Below are 18,459 nucleotides of genomic sequence, written 5' to 3'. Positions count from 1 at the left end.
CCTCTTTGTAGGTTACGTGGAACAGTCCCTCTTCCGCACCTACACAGGCCCCAAACCCCACCTCTTCCTCCGGTACATTGATGACTGTATCGGCGCCGCCTCTTGCTCCCCAGAGGAGCTCGAACATTTCATCCACTTCACCAACACCTTCCACCCCAACCTTCAGTTCACCTGGGCCATCTCCAGCACATCCGTCACCTTCCTGGACCTCTCAGTCTCCATCTCAGGCAACCAGCTTGTAACTGATGTCCATTTCAAGCCCACCGACTCCCACAGCTACCTAGAATACACCTCCTCCCACCCACCCTCCTGCAAAAATTCCATCCCCTATTCCCAATTCCTCCGCCTCCGCCGCATCTGCTCCCACGACAAGACATTCCACTCCCGCACATCCCAGATGTCCAAGTTCTTCCAGGACCGCAACTTTCCCGCCACAGTGATCGAGAACGCCCTCGACCGCGTCTCCCGCATTTCCCGCCACACGTCCCTCACACCCCGCCCCCGCCACAACCGCCCAAAGAGGATCCCCCTCGTTCTCACACACCACCCCACCAACCTCCGGATACAACGCATCATCCTCCGACACTTCCGCCATCTACAATCCGACCCCACTACCCAAGACATTTTTCCATCCCCACCCCTGTCTGCTTTCCGGAGAGACCACTCTCTCCGTGACTCCCTTGTTCGCTCCACACTGCCCTCCAACCCCACCACACCCGGCACCTTCCCCTGCAACCGCAGGAAATGCTACACTCGCCCCCACACCTCCCCCCTCACCCCTATCCCAGGCCCCAAGATGACATTCCACATTTAGCAGAGGTTCACCTGCACATCTGCCAATGTGATATACTGCATTCACTGTACCCGGTGTGGCTTCCTCTACATTGGGGAAACCAAGCGGAGGCTTGGAGACCGCTTTGCAGAACACCTCCGCTCAGTTCACAACAAACTACTGCACCTCCCAGTCACAAACCATTTCCACTCCCCCTCCCATTCTTTAGATGACATGTCCATCATGGGCCTCCTGCAGTGCCACAATGATGCCACCCGAAGGTTGCAGGAACAGCAACTCATATTCCGCCTGGGAACCCTGCAGCCTAATGGTATCAATGTGGACTTCACCAGTTTCAAAATCTCCCCTTCCCCAACTGCATCCCTAAACCAGCCCAGTTCATCCCCTCCCCGCACTGCACCACACAACCAGCCCAGCCCTTCCCCTCCACCCACTGCATCCCAAAACCAGTCCAACCTGTCTCCGCCTCCCTAACCTGTTCTTCCTCTGACCCATCCCGTCCTCCCACCCCAAGCCGCACCCCCATCTACCGACTAACCTCATCCCACCTCCTTGACCTGTCCGTCTTCCCTGGAATGACCTATCCCCTCCTTACCTCCCCACCTATACTCTCCTCTCCACCTATCTTCTTTTCTCCCCATCTTCGGTCCGCCTCCCCCTCTCTCCCTACTTATTCCAGAACCCTCACCCCATCCCCCTCTCTGATGAAGGGTCCAGTCCATGTGATCAGTTATGTTTAAGGTACTGGTTCTGAATATTCAGCTCCCATCTGATGATATCAGATGACCTTTGGAGACAGTCAAGTTCTGCAAGATTGGCCAAAGGTTGCAGATGTATCCTAAGAATCCTCAGTAATTTATACCTGTCTGGTAATGTAACCTGGACTGTTTGCAATCACACAATATACTATCTTTTAATGTCAGACAAATTCCTCTTCTGTTTAGACTCACCAATACCAGTCTATCATGTACACGTGATAATTAGACTCATCATAGAGAAAAGAGGTTTGGTGGAAGCAAATACAATAGCACATGCCAGCAGCAGCAATATCTGAAAATATGACAATCAGTAAATCATTCGTTGATACAAATACTCATTCCCTCTGCTACCACCTCACAGTGACTTCGGTAAGTGGCCTTCAACTGCACCTCCTAAGTGACCTCTACCATTTTGAAGAACAAGGGCAGTGGTTGCATGGATATACAACTACCTGCAAGTTTCATTTCAAATCGCACACTACCCTGATTTGAAAATATGTAGGAAATATATTGGATTTGGCTCCTTAACAGCACCATGGGTATACCTACACCACATGGACTGCAGCAATTCCAGCTCACCACCACTGTCTTTAAGCAGTTAGTGATGGGAAATAAATGCCAGTCTAGTGATGCCCACCCTAAAAATGAAAAAGAAGAGTTTTAGCATTGGTATTGATGTGGCTAGCTTGGATAAGTGTCCCACAATATCAACTGTGTGTATACTCCAGATTTAGACAGCAAAGAAGCAAATGTTCTTAAAATTAAAGTTTCTTTTACCTCTGGATCTGACTTTAAACCTGACTGTGCCAACTTGACAAAGATACCAGGATTGAAAGCCTCAAAGTATTGATCAGATTTCTTTAAAAATTAGACTCTTGAAGCTTTGGTCTTTGGGAAAGGTATCTTTACTTGTAACTCATTTCTTCTATCAAAGCCTTCAGGGGTGTATATAATCTTTCAAGGTTATTTTAAGTTAAATTTACTTTGCATGAAAATAAAATGTCGAGATTCTTATCCTGTTCTCTCAAGTACAACCCTTGCATCTCTTTCACAAAACCAGAAATTGCTGGAGAAACTCAGCAGGTCTGGCAGCATTTGTGGGAAGAAAGCAGAGCTAACATTTCGAGCCCAGTGACTCTTCATCAGAACTCCCACTGGGAGCTCACCTCCAGTGAAGGGGAAAAATGAGCAATGTACATGGGAGATAATGAATGAATAACCTGATGAATACACAGAACAGAACAGGCTCAAAGGCAAAAGATAGAGGATGGTGGTGGAGGGTTACTTTTCAGACTGGAAGCCTGTGATCAGCAGTGAGTCACAAGAATTGGTGCTGGGTCCACTGCTTTTTTGTTACTTATATAAATGATTTGGATGTGAACACAGGAGGTATGGTTAGTATGTTTGCAGAAGACACCAAAATTGGAGGTGTAGTGGACAATGAAGAAGGTAACCTCAGAGTATAAAGGGATCTTGATCAGATAAAGACCGGCAGATGGAATATAATTTAAGTATGAGGTGTTGCATTGTGGAAAGGCAAATCAGGCTACGACTTATACACTTAATGGTAAGGTCGTGGAGAGTGTTACTGGCAAAGGGACCTTGGAGTGAAGTTTCATAGTTCCTTGAAAGTGGAGTTGCAGGTAGATGGGATACTGAAGGTGGTGTTTGGAATGCTTGCCTTTATTGGTCAGTGCGTTGAATATAGGAATACAGTACAGAAAAGATTTACAAGGATGTTGCCAGGGTTGGAGGGCTTGAGCTATAGGGAGAGACTGAATAGGCTGGGGCTGCCTTCCCTGGAGCATCGGAGGCTGAGGGGTGACCTTACAGAGGTTTATAAAATCATGGGGGTCTTTTTCCACGGGGTGAGAGAGTCCAAAACTAGAGGGCATAAGTTTAAGTTGAGAGGGGAAAAATTTTAAAGGGACCTAAACAGGCAACTTTTTCATGCAGAGGGTGGTGTGTGTATGGAATGAGCTGCCAGAAGAAGTGGAGGGGGCTGGTACAATTACAGCATTTAAAAGGCATCTGGATGGGTATGTGAATAGGAAGGATTAAGAGGGATATAGGCCAAATGCTGGCAAATAGGACCAGATTTATTTAGGATATTTGGTTGACATGGACGAGTTGGACCATGGGCCGTGTTTCTATACTGTATATCTCTATGGCTGTATAATTGTACGCATTCCTTATCATCATATCACTTTATTCAATGCTTATTGAGCAAAAGTATCAAACATCTGTCTCCAACATATTATTGCAATAAAAAGCCTGAGTCCAGAATTGGCACGACATGTGAGAATGATCTCAAATTTGCAGCACCATTGATTTGGAGTTTTACTTCTGCTATTTGCTTCGCCTTTTTAATAATTAATCCTTGCATTCCTTAGCAGTCATTTCCAGGATTTCAAAGGACAATTTGCCCAAAAGCATTCAGTGAAAATAACAGAGCTGGCAGTAGTATTCATTACTTATTTAAAAATTGTTTTAAAGTATAAAATACAAAGTGAAAAGCTTGTACATGCTCATTTAAAATTATAGATGTAGATATTCAAAAAATATTTCAGACATTTTAACTCTTTAGCATTTATTCTCTATAACGACAGCAGTATTGCTATCCGAAGCCACAATAGAGCTCGTGGTATTTCAATTCAATTAATAAAATCTGAAGGTAAAAGCTAATCTTTGTAATTGTGCCATTGATTGTTGTGAAAACCAACTTGGAATCTGCTCTCCTTCCCTTGTCTGTCTTACATGTACTCCAAATACACAACACTGAACTTAACTCTAATCTACCCTCTGAAGAGGCCTCATAAACTACTCAGTTCAAGGAAAAATAGAAGCAAAAACAGAAATTGCTGAAGACATTTATAAAGTCTGGCAGAAAAAGTGCAGAGAAGGCAGAGTTTAGAGTCCAGTGACCCTTCTTTAGAACTGATAGTAGCTAGGAAAAGGTGGTATTTGTGCAGAAGACAGGGTATGAGGGTAAAAGGAGTAAGCAGGTAGGAGGAGATGAAGCCCAGAGAGGGAAGAAAAGTTAAGCAGACAAGGAGGTGTATGTTCAGGAGAAAGAAAAACTGATAATGGGGACCATAAGTAAGTGAAAATGGGTTGGCTATGCCAAAAGCATCCCACACCATGACAGGGCCTGGGTGTAGGGTTGCAAAAGGACATAGAGGAAGGTGTTCAGGCACTAAAATTATTGAACTCAGTCTTGAGTCAAGGGAAAATAGCCCGGGCAACAAAAACTGCCATGACTTGAGGCTGTTTTCGTTGGAGAGAAGAAGATTAAGAGGCTACTTAATAGAGACATCCAAGATGATTGGAGCATTAGATAGGGTGGGACAGTGAGAGCCTTTTTCCTCGGATGGTGATGACTAGCACAAGGGGATATAGGTTTAAATTGAGGGGTGATAGATATAGGACAGATGTTAGAGGTAGGTCCTTTACTCAGAGAGTAGTAAGGGCGTGGAATGCCCTCTCTGCAACAGTAGTAGACTTTCTAAGTTTAAGGGCATTTAAATGGTCATTGGATAAACATATGGATGATAATGGAATAGAGTAGGTTAGGTGGGCTTCAGATTGGTTTCACAGGTCGGTGCAACATCGAGGGCCGAAAGGCCTGTATTGTGCTATAATGTTCTATGTTGTATATCCAAACAAAATAGTTTAAAAACATCTCACAGTAATCTTATGTATCTCCCAAAAAAAACAGTCTGTGTGTTTGAAAAAAGATACAATTTAGGGTTGAAGTGTGTAATATTCATCTCTGACACTTCAACTGAGTATTTTGTAAATGTGCCGTATGTAACTCTCGTATAATAAATATAGTCTAAAAGACCTTGTGTATGCCTTCTCTTACATTTACCCAAACATAGACTTTTATGTTGTAAAAGCCACTAATAAACTCAACTTTTGATTTAAAAATGTTGAAGCAGTTGGCATAATATGCATGCCCAATAAATACAGCCCCTTCGAGGGGTGTAACACAAACTAACACAAATACAAACCAATGACCACTTTTACTCTTCACCAGACCATCAGTTTTTGGGAAAAATATTTAGGAAAGTTAAATGTTTATGCAGATGGAGGAAGGAAAAACAGAGTTCAAGTCAATTTTTTAACAGGTGTTTAGAAATCAGAATTGGCAGAGATGTGGGAGTGGATTGCTTGAATTTTGACTGTGTAGTCAGAGATAGAATACATGGATCTGTTAGAAGATAAGAAAACCCGTTAGAAAGATTAGCTTATCTTTGGAAGTGGAAAGCAATGCACTACTCAGTGCAAGATAATAAAATGTGAGGCTGGATGAACACAGCAGGCCAAGCAGCATCTCAGGAGCACAAAAGCTGACGTTTCGGGCCTAGACCCTTCATCACCCTCTCTGATGAAGGGTCTAGGCCCGAAACGTCAGCTTTTGTGCTCCTGAGATGCTGCTTGGCCTGCTGTGTTCATCCAGCCTCACATTTTATTATCTTGGAATTCTCCAGCATCTGCAGTTCCCATTATGTCTCACTAACTACTCAGTGCAGACAGGTTCCACACTTGTGATTCCCACAGCATGAACTATATGATTTTATGAGTTTAGTAGTTATTGTACATAAGGAAGTATTTGGGAACATTTTTTCTTGCATCTATTATTTTAAAGCTGTTTCTCTATACAGAAAACTCCAATCAGTACCACAGCCAAACATGTAATGAACACTATTTCTTCATCAGTGTCGAAGACTTGAATTGTGGCATTTTGTAAAAAAACAACAAAGCAATATTTTCAGCGTGATTCACATATTAACTATCAAAATGATAGCAAAAACCTACCATTGATCTCCACCTGTGCCACTTGATTCCACACATAGAAGATATATAAAAGATGCCCAGTGTTTGTCCTTCTCCAGCTTTTGCCTTTCCAGTGGGGGAAGCTCAGCGTCTAACACCCCAACTCAGTGTCATGATGGATATTGACTATTGACCCATGTCTCATCATTCTGTGGTACCATCTATTACAGCTTCCTTTAAGTATTCTATCATTTTAATAGAAAGTGCATATTTTACTTCCAATAAGGCAAAGAGTGATATCTGCACGTAGAATTTAGACATGTCAAGCAGTACAGTAGGGGCATCATATCCTACTCATCTCCCTGTTATATTTTCTAAATCTGTCCTGTCAACTACAACACTTGCCTTCTTTGTAGCTCATGTGTAGGAACAAAATTTAATTTTTTGGGGTGATTATATAGAGTATGTGAAGCTCTTGTGACACAGTGAGTCTAGGTCTTATTTTCTGAGCCAGGAGCTCTGGTTTCAGGTCCTACTCGAGGAATTAATGGCTTAGGATTGAGTATCAACTTGTATATCCTTCCTAAACCAATGGCAGGTTGTAAGAGCAGGAGGGACTCTTGGCGAGGCATGGAGGTTTGGTGGAAGAAAGAAAAATTGAAGCTTCTATCAACACAATGCATAGCTTCAGGCTACAATGTACATGTAAAAGTATATGTTACCACAGCAACTGAAACTCCTTGTGCTGGAAAGGTGGTATGAAGTTTGCACACTCTCCCTGTGTCTATATGGGTTTCCTCTGGGTGCTCTGGTTTCCTCCCACAGTCCAAAGATGTGCTTTGGTGGATGGGCTAGGTGGATTGGCTATGCTAAATTGTCCATAGTGCCCAGGGATGTGTAGGTTAGAGAGATGGGTCTGGGTGGGATGCTCTGAGGGTCGGTGAGGACTTGCTGAAGGGCCTGTTTACACAATGTAAGGATTCTATGAAGAGGTACGCAGATTTTTAATCAGTAATGGGTTGATAGTTTATTGATTTCTGAAGAGGTGTCTGGGCCCAAAACATCAGCTTTCCTGTTCTTCTGATGCTGCTTGGTCTGCTGTGTTCATCCAGCTCTACACCTTGTTATCTCTGATGGTTTATTGGTGTGGGATAGGAAAGTAGAGTTGAGGCCAAGATGAGATCAGATAAGCTCGAGGGGCTGAATTGCCTACTACTTCACCTAGTTCTTATGTTCTTACTCTAAGTAGATTTATTTGTCCTGGTCTGAACCAGTCCAATGAAGTTACCTCCAGTTCAGACTTTTTATATATCTCAAATATTGTCAGGTTACAAGAAAAACGTGATGCTTAAAAGACTTGCAATTCACATGTTAGTTGTTTTGGGAATAGCTGACAAATGTCTGAAGCTGGAATGCTGACGTTCAGCATTTATGCCAGAGAAGGATTAAATGAAGAAGCCAATGTCAGTTGATAACAACATCAGCAGATTCAGATAAATCTGTTCTCTGTGAAAACTGAGTCTATAAACAACGGCCTGACATTGTGCATTAATATCAAACCACCATTCATTACAACAGCATACTTTTTCAGGGTGGATGATGAGGTTTAAATATACAACCCAGGTCAGGAAACTTCAAGAATGCCAGTAAAACATGTTTTTTTCCCATTTTTGCCTCATTTTTGTGCCATTCCATTCCATCTCTGCCAAAAATAAGCAGGTATGGCAAAGAATTTGTACTTAGAAATGCAGATTACAATTGATATCAAAGAGAGTGTGAAATTCTTTAAAGTATTGTATACAATGAAAAATTCTTTGAGATGCACAGAATAATATTTAAACATGTTTTGGAGGAAATAAAAGTAGCCATCACTACATTTATAAAATTATGTTGAAGTACCTGCAATGATTTGAAGAAAATTACATTCAGAACAAAGTTTATTTCATTACTATATCCACTTGGCTGTATCCCAAATATTTACCGACATTGACATGTTAAAATATTTTGCCATTCCCACCTGGATTTCTGGGAGCAGGTGAGAAACATTCCAGCATAAACAAATACCACTGAAAGCATTGACAATAGAAATTAGAGCAAGCCATTGATGGTTCAATTGTCCATTGTTTGTTCACTTGCTGCTCCAGCAGAAGAATGCTTACACAATGCTTGCGAGACGCAAGTCATGATGAACTAATCATGGAAATAAGGAAAAAGAAATCAGTAAGTTGCAATGGTGTATTCATAAGTGTTCTTGCCTTAATGTCACCCTTACTGTAGTGTCTGTGTTATTCTGTTTTAATAACTCTGACCACATTGTATCTACAATAATTTTCCTTTCTGTTACTCTTTATAGTTGTCCAATTTTATTAATGCATCAGCTAGTACAGAGTGTTCAATTGCTGTCATCACATCTCCCTTACTGTGTTGTTAGGCAACCAGCGGTTAGCTTTCCCATGCACGTATTTGTATTTCCACTGGTTGCTGTCAGTCCCTTATTTCACCTCGATAAAAATTTCGAATGTGTTCAGTACAGATTGCAACAGTTGACAATCACAGAAGGACAACTGAACTGCCAACTTGAAGACATTTGTGTGCATGACAGCAGATCTTAGCAAAAGCCTCCTTAGATCTAAACAGGTGATAGGGATAGAAAGTATATGATGAATATCTGACCTGTTAGAGCTGGAAGCTCTGCAGACCTGCCATCAAGAAACAGACAGCAGTTTAGGCACAACTCTCTCACTCAGTACAGAGCTGCCCTCTTAATCTATAGGGATGTAATGAAACTAGTCTTCTTATAATAGACATGGGACAAGTTTAAATAGTCTCTAGATGGAAAGGAGCATCATCTTCATGACTAATTTTAATTTATACGTTAAGGGGCAACAGATGCAATAACATACTGGCACCTCTCCCACCTTAGATTAAAAAAAACAAAATTGCTGGAGGAAGTCAGCAGGTCTGGCAATATCTTTGTAGAGTAAGCAGAGTTAGCGTTTCAAGTTCGGTTCTGAAAAAGGGTCATTGGACGCAGAACATCAACTCTGCTTTCTCTGCACAGATGCTGCCAGACCTGCTGAGTTTCTCCAGCAACTTCTCATTTTGTTTCAAATCTACAGCATCTGCAGTTCTTTGGTTTGTTAAAAAGAAATGGGTTGCATACTTTTTAACAGAGGTCATGAATAGGGAATGCAACTGAGGAACCTTCAGTTTGACCTCATTCTATGATAGTGCTCAAATTAACTGTTGTTTTCAGTGGAATTCCAAGGTTTCTGAAGCTCAATGCTTCCTTTTACGCTGCCTATCCTTGTTTGCTTACTTAATCTACTTTTTATTTACAGTTTATTTTTTGACTTACATTCTTGTTATGTTTGTCATTTGATGGCAAGCCTGTAAGGGAAAAAAAATTGTTTTGGTATTTGAATACTAATCAACACAATTGTACACTCAGCCCAGCAGTGACACCTTCCAGAAGATTGTTGAAATCTGTGCACCCCATGTTTTAGAAATGAAAAGGATTCCATGGAGCTGTGGCAATAACATTACATCTAACTATTATTTTATATGGCCAAACTATAGTATAAGCTTGCCATTTGACTCTATCAGTATATGAAACCCATGAACGTTAAAACAGCAAAATTGTTCATTCATTTGCAATGCAAGTAAACCAATTTGAGTCAATGAAGAAAAGATAAACTTGATTCATATTCCTCATTTAATGGACAGTGTGATCGCTTGAATTTTCCAAACTGACGGCATGTCCCTGTCCCAATGGGTGTTTAATTCTAAACCAGCAAATTGCATTTAACCAGAGCAGGTGAAGTTGAAAACCAAAATGAGACAATGTGGCTTTTATATCTACTCCATTGCTAATGCTAAATCCAAGAAGATTGCTTTCTCTTTTTCCAATTAAACAATGCTTTACTGTCTATAAAAAAAAGCCATCTAAGAAATATTTACTCTTCTACCTTCAGATTTTTGGCTGATATCTACAATCATAAACTTTTAAACCAGGCTCATTGTTAGTTAATTGTCACTTTAATTATTTTATCCTCTCATTTACTGTCTCATCCTGGTGGTGTTCTGCAAGTAAAGGTGTTGGCCCTTTATTTTGATTTATCAATAGGACTGCTGTAGAAGCAGTGTTGTTACATTTCAGCAGTCCAAATTCCAAAGGTTCTGCATTGTGGAAGTGAGCATTCATGGATCTGGTCATACAAAGTGACTGTCATTGCACTCCAGGTATTGTCCATTATACAGGTATATGGAGCCTATATGGAGGCTATGAAATGTAAGACCATGAGGAATATAAACAGTCAATGGAAAGGTCTTTGCTTCCACCATAAATGTCTGATGAATTCATACATCTCAACTGAGTTGACAGTAACTCATTGTAATTAGTCCCATTGGCAATACAGTCAACTTCTTCAGGAGGGGAAAGGGTGTGAAAAAAAGACAACACAGAACTATTTCTCTTTTGAGACTGGATTAAAATCTATTCAACATTAACAAAACTGGTTATAATTTAAGTATTAATTCACAATAAATTGAAAATCTGCTCACATCGATGGTAGAGCGGCTGGGGCAGCAAGTAGAAAGTGTGAAATTCAGGTAATGCAGGGTACTTTCCTGAAACTTTTGTTTTGTTAAGGTAGAAAAGAAAGCTTTTTTTCGGCATCTAATTATGTTAAACTTAACACGAGTGTATTTGATGCTGATTTTTAGTCATTACTATAGGGAAGGGTTCCACTAATGTTTCTCAACAAAGTCTGATTAAATACTTTTCCGGACAGCAGTCGTCCTTAACCAGCCTAGACAAGCTACCTTACACCATTCTAAAACATAGTGAGGCTAAGTCCCTGTTAAACCACTGATGTGATAATGTTATTTAATGTTGCTATTTGATAATGTCATCTGGGATCTGTCTGCATTGTGAAGGAAATAACTTCCACAGATAGTCACTCCATCTGATTTAGTAGTTCATGAGTTAATAGTCGCATCTTTAAATATTTTGATTATACAGGAGCTTTGAAGATCAACTTTGGCTTCTGTATAGTTTAAATATCTAAAAACAAAGTTTAATCTGAACTTTAAATTTTATGAATTGATTTATGGTGCCAAAGATAAACTTGGAGCAAGTTACCACAGTTAAATTTTGTACCAATATTATAAGCAGCTATGGAGAGTAAAAAGCAGCTGTGTGTCAAGAATGCTGAAATTTCGTTTCATTGTTCCTGTTTTCAAAAAATCAAAAATGCAAACTCATTTGGGGGATCTTGTGTTGATCATGTTTACTGTTGTAAGGGAATCTTTTGGCACAGACTACATGATCACTAGTTTTAAACAAATCACCTGATAGATGTCTTGAGTAAATGTTATTTACTGGAGAGATCGTAATGGGCCAGAATTGGCCAGGGTATGTAAGGGCGTCTGCAAATAGTCAGACTTGTCCTTCCATGTTTAGAAGTGTAAATAGTTTGCTTGGCGCATTGTTGAAGGTGTGAGGTAATAACCTGGCAGTAAAGGACACTAGTCATCTGGGGTTTGAATGAACAGTGTAATCAAATGCCTGTCTCCTTGGCCAATGTATTTGAAGGATTGTGAATGTAATTACACAAGAATTGAGACTGAAATGTAAGTTAAAGTTTGTGAATTCAATGTGAAATCAGGCACAGAGAAAGAAATAAATAGAGGAAATAAAATTTTAGCTTTAGAAGGAAAGAGACCAAAGAGAAGACAAATAGATTAAACATTTCTAAAATCTACCACAAAAATTAAAACAAACACTTGGTAGTACCGAACTTCAACATTGTGAAAAGGAGACAAGAAGTTTAAGCTTTTCTTCTTACTCTCACCAGAAGGCAAGAAACAGATTTCAAAAAGAGACACTACTCCATGCAGAATGGGAAAAGGGTTCTGATTGCTTGGGCCATAATTGTCTTGCAACAGGAACTATTACCTGTCAATCTTAATTCTCAGGCCAGGCAGGTAAATTCTGATTGGTCAGGATGTTGCCATGGGGATGCAGCAGCAGTTGGCTGTATAGTATGTACAAAATCCTCTTGCCTGCATGGAACAAGGCCCTGAGGATATATTTGGCTTCTAGCACCTGTAAATACATCAAACTGTCTAATGGTCTGAAATTGGATCCCATTGCAACTCTGAGCACAATCTGAGTTATTGAATAAATGATTTCTAATTACAAAATCACATCCAACGGTGGTTATATTTTTCTGCGGCTTGCAAGCACAGGCTGTTTGAACACAAGCAACATGGTACCCACTGTGAATGGTCAAGGGAGTGAGTTGTTTGATACAACTGCTGGTCTCTAGAACCTCCAGCCTACTACCTTGCATCACACTGGCATGCTGTTAGCAGAGAAGATAACTTGTGGGTTTTCTTCATAGCAGCAGTGTGAGACAGGTAAATTCAACTGTTGTTCCGATTTTATCAGATACCTTTCCCTTTCAGGGTAATCTGTGGTAGATTGGGCACTGACTAGGGCTGTAAGTGATGGACATGGGCCTTTTCATGAGATTTTGCGAAATGTACAGTGAATGGCAGGACACGAGGAAGCTCAGAGGAACAGGGGTATCTTGTGGTGTTAGTCCACAGATCCCTGAAGGTCAGCAGGGTAGCTAAAAGAAATATTTGCTTTTATCAGTAGTGGTACAGAACTTAAGAACATGGTGGGTTCTGAGGAAGGGTCACCAGACCCAAAACATTAAGTCTGTTTTCTCCTTCACAGATGCTGCCAGACCTACTGAGGATTTCCAGCAACTTTATTTTTGTTTTTGTTGTTGTTTAAGAACAGGGAGGTTATATTAGAGCTGTACAAACATTCATTAGACCACAGCTGGAGTATTGTATCTAGTTCTGGTCATTACACTATAGTAAGGATGTGATTTCACTGAGGGAGGCGCAGTGAAGATTCACCAGGATGTTGCCTTAGTTGGGACATTTTAAGTATGAGGAGGCTGAACAGACTGAGGTTGTTTTCTTTAGTGCAGAGAATGCTAAGGGGGTATTCAATTATGAGGGTCATAGTCAGACAGCAGCTGTTCCACTTAGTTAAAGACTCAATAGTGAAATGGCATAATTTTAAAGTGAGAGGTAAAAGATTTAAAAGGGTCTTGAGAAATTTTCATTTCACCTGGTAAGTGATAAGAATCTGAAATGCATTGCCCCTGTGAGAAAAGAAGAAAACATGGGGAAATTTCACAACCTTTAGAAAGGAGGTGAATGAATTCTTGGAATGTCATTACATTCAGAGATATAGACCAACTTGAAAAAGGAATGTGTAGATAATTTGGCATGGACCCAATGGCCAAAAGGCCTCTTCTATGCAGTACAACTCCATGACTGTAGCAATGAATGATGATGTTATCAAGGTATCAATTGCCATACAGAAAAGTCAATAAATGTGGAGCTGGCAAAGCACAGCAGGTCAGACAGCATCTGAGGAGCAGGAAAGTCAATATTTTTGGCTGAAACCCTTCATCAGGACTGAGGAGGGGGAGGGGAGCCCAGAAATAAATAGAGGGAGGGGTGTGGGGCTTGAGGGAGGGTAAGTGGAATGGAAATAGGTGATGCAGGTAGGGTGTTCTTGTGTTCATCAGTGGGAAGGATGGAGGAAATAGGCAGGTCAGAAGATGGACAGGTTGAGGGTGGAGAGATTTTGAAGCTGGTGAAGGCCATTGGGTTGTAAGCTCCCAAGGCAAAATATCAGGTGTTGTTCCTCCAGCTTACATTTGACCTCACACTGAGAGTGGAGAATGCCCCTACCCACATCCACCTATCTCTGTTCCATTTACCCCCACCCCAGCCCCAGCCCCCTTCCTGTATTAATTTCTGGGCTCCCCGCCTCCCCAGATTGGAAGAAGGATTTCAGCATGAAATACTGACTTCCCTGCTCCATGGATGCTGTCTGACCTGCTGTACTTTTCCTGCTCCACATTTATTAACTTGCTGAAAACCACACAGAAGAGTTTTGATATGTCCAATCTCTACATTAGATTTACACAGTGAGCATATGGCAAGGGTCCTATTCACAAGGTTGCCAAGAAGATTGATCTTGTAGCATGGAGCTGAAGGAATCCCAAAGTGTACATTGGCTATAAGATGTAGGAGCAGAATTAGGCCAATCGGTCCGTCAAGTCTGCTGCAACATTCAATCATGGCTATATGTTTCTCAACTCTATTTGCCTATCTTCTCTACATAACCTTTGATCGCCTTACTAATCAGGAGCCTATCTCTGTCTTAAATACACTTAATGACTTGGCATTCACCGCCCTGTGCAGCAATGAGTCCCACAGATTCACCACCCACTGGCTGAAGAAATTCTTCCTAATCGCAGTTATAAAGTGTCATCGCTTCACTCTGATGCTTTGCCCCCATGTCCTAGCCTCTCCTACCAGTAGGAACATCTTCACCATTTCAACTCTACCCCGGCCTCTCAACATTCTGTACATTTCAATGAGACCCCCCTCATCCTTCTAAACTCCACTGAGTGCAAACCCAAAGTCCTCAACTACTCCTCATCTACATGCATTTGGAAAGGCAAGGACTGATTAGGAATAGTCAGCATGGCTTTCCACGTGGGAAGTTGTATCTCAGAAATTTGATTGAGATTTTTGAATAGGTGATCAAGAAGATAGATGAAGGCAGAGCAGTAGATGTTGTCTGCATGGACTTTAGCAAGGCCTTTGACAAGTTCCCACATGGTAGACTGGTTAGTAATGTCAAATCACATCAAATCCAAGGAGAAACAGCCAATTGGATACAAAATTGGCTTGATGATAGGATACAGAGAGTGGTGGTTAGAGGCTTGTTGTTCAGAATGCAGGCCTATGACCAGCAGTCTGCTGCAAGGATAAATGCTGGCTCAACTGTTTGTCATTTATTTAAATGATTTAGATGAAAATGTAGGAGGCATGGTTAATACGTTTGTGAATGACAACAAAATTGACGGTATAGTGGACAGTAAAAAAAGGTTATCTCAAGAGTGCAATGGAATCTTGATCAACTGGACCAGTGGGCCAAGGAATAGCAGATGGAGTTTAATTTAGATAAATGTGAGATGTTGCATTTTGATAAGACAAAACAGGGTAAAGCTGACACAGTTATTGGTAGGGCCCTGGGAGTGTTCTCGAACAGAGATACCCAGGGGTGCAGCTACATAATTTGTTGAAAGTAGCATCACTGGTAGGCAGGGTATTGAAGAAGGCATTTGGCATGCTTGCCTTCACTGGTCAGAGCATTGAGTACAGGAGTTGAGATGACGTGTTCTGGCTAAAGAAGACATTGGTAAGACCACATTTGGAGTACTGCGTACAATTATGGTCATTCTGTTGTGGGAAAGATGTTAACTGGAAAGAGTGCAAAAAAATTTACAAGAATGTTACTGAAACTGGAAGGTTTGAATTATATGGCTGGATAAGCTGGGACTTTTTTCCCTGGAGCATAGAAGGCAGAGGGATGACATTTTGGAGATTCACTAAAAACATGAGTGGCATAGATAAGGTGAATATTCAAGGTTTTCTTCCCCAAGGTAGGGGAGTCCATAAGTAGAGGGCAGTGGTTGAGGATGAGATTAGAAAGATTTAAAAGGGACCAGAGGGGCAACTTTATCACACAGGGGATGATGCATATATGGAACAAGCTACCAGAAGAAGTGATAGATTTGCGTACAATTACAACATTTAAAAGACACTTTGAACAGGCACTTGGATAGCTTCTAAGATGTTGCTTGGCCTGCTGTGTTCATCCAGCTCCACACTTTGTTATCTTGGATTCCCCAGCATCTGCAGTTCCCGTTATCTCAGGTACTTGGATAGATAAGGTTGCGAAGGATATGGGCCAAATGTAGGCAAAATTCAGGGACTAGTTCAGTTTAGGATACCTGGTCAGCATGGATGAATTGGGCCAAATGGCCTGTTTCCATGCTGTATGATTCTATGAATCTTTATGACAAGCTGTTTAATCCCAAGATCATTGTTGCAAAGCTCCTCTGGGCTCCCTCATAGGCCAGCGCATCCTTCCTTAGATATGGGACCTAAAACTGCTCACAATATTGCAAATGCAGTCTGAGTAGAGCCTTATACAGCCTCAGCAGTACCCTTCTGTTCTTTTATTCTAGCTGTCTTGACATGAATGCTAACATTGCATTTGCCTTTGTAACTGCTAACCGAGCCTTTGTGCTAGCTTTAAGAGAATCTCGAACAAGGACTCCTTTATGCTTCAGCTTTTCAAAGTCTTTTCCCATTTAGAGAATATCCCATATTTTACTCCATGTGCCACATTTTCGCCCGCTCTCCCAGTCCATTCAAGTCCTTCTGCAATCTCCCTGCCTCCTCAACAGTACCTATCTCTCCACCTATCTTTTATCATCTGCATATTTAGCAACAATATCCTCAGCTTCTTTGTCCAGACTGTTAATGTGTAATATGAATAGGTGTGGCCCCAGCACTGTGCCCTGCAAAACTCCATTAGTCACTGACTGCCATCCTGAAAAAGACCCCTTTCTTCCCACTTTATTTTCTTATGCCAGTCAGCCAATCTTCTCTCCATGCCAGTATCATGCTTCTAATACCATGATCTCTTCTTAATTAGCAGCCTCCTGTGTGGCAACTTGTCAAAGGCCTTCTGGGAATGCAGACAGATCACTTCCACTGGCTTTCCTTTGTCTAACATAGTCATTACCTTCTTAATGAATTCGAATAGATTTGCCATGGAAGTCCACTGACAAAGCCATGCTGACTTAGCCCTATTTCATCATGTGCTTCCTAGTACTCCACAATCCCATACCTAATAATGGACTCTGACATCTTATCAACAACCAAGGTCAAGCAAACTGGCCAACAGTGTCTTGTCTTTTGCCTCCCTTCCTTATTAAACAGGGGTGTTACATTAGCCACCTTCCAGTCCTCTGGGAACCTCCCTGACTCCAGTGATTCCTGAAAGATCTTCACCAATGCCCCCACCATCTCCTCAGCTATCTGCTTCGGAACTCTGTGGTGCAGTCCATCTGGTCCATTTGATTTATCCACCTTCAGCCCATTCGACTTCCCCAGCACCGTCTGTTTAGTGTTGGTCACTACGCTTACCTCTGCAACTTGATCCTCTTGACGTTCTGGCATAGAATTGGTGTCTCCCACTGTGAAGGCTGATGCAAAGTACCCGTTTAGTTCTTCTGTCATTTCTTTATTCTCCATTACTACTTCTCCAGCTTCATTTTCCAGCAGTTCAATTTCCAATCTTGCCTCTGTCTTACCTTTTTATATATCTAAAAATACTCTTGCAATTTTTTTATAGTGACCAGTGAACATAGTCTTTCAGTAGATAACAGTTAAGACCTCATTTTCCCTTCTCACCAATACATTGATGAAGGGGAGTTTGTTCGATTGCTCCATTTCAGTGGTAACTTTGGTTGCAGGATGGAGTTTATTAAATGGCATCATGTGAATGCACGTTATTGTTAAAAACTTTTTCCAAACAAGAATGATGCTATTTGGGTTGAAAATACTTCCTTCTATCCTTCTTTCTATTATTGCATTCTTGTCAGTGAAATTATTGTTTTTTTCACAAAGTCTATCAGTTGAATTGCCAAACAATGTGCATTTCCAAAAGCTTAGGGAAATCTCGATGTATTATTAATTCCCTTTTGGGATTTACTATGAAATTTTCAGCTTTCACGGATTAGACTATGAATAAAGGACCTGACTAGGTTAAGCATGAGTCAACATGTATATCTCAGTTAAGGGATAGGCAATAAATGTTGTCCTGCCAGCGAAGCTCACATCCCACAAGTGAATAAATAAAGTCTGTGCAAAGAAGTTCTTTGACGCAGCTGTGGATTGAAATATTGCAAACGTATCATCTACATACCAGAAATATGCAAGCAGTTTCGGGTTAGTGGACTTTTCTTCGAAGATGCACTCCTTATGGTAACGAAAAAAGATACCATTGAGAGCTGAAAGGCAACCATATGGCAATGCCATCTATTTGGATTTGCATGGTGTCATTGAAACTGAGTTCAACTACATGAGTTACTAAATTCATGACTTCAATAAGCACTGTTGCAGGCACAGATTTGGATTGTGGAATCCATTTGGATTGCCATGGAAGTT

Source organism: Stegostoma tigrinum, chromosome 32 (assembly GCF_030684315.1).
Source record: "Stegostoma tigrinum isolate sSteTig4 chromosome 32, sSteTig4.hap1, whole genome shotgun sequence".
Lineage (NCBI taxonomy): Eukaryota > Metazoa > Chordata > Chondrichthyes > Orectolobiformes > Stegostomatidae > Stegostoma > Stegostoma tigrinum.
This window is presented reverse-complemented; position numbering follows the sequence as displayed.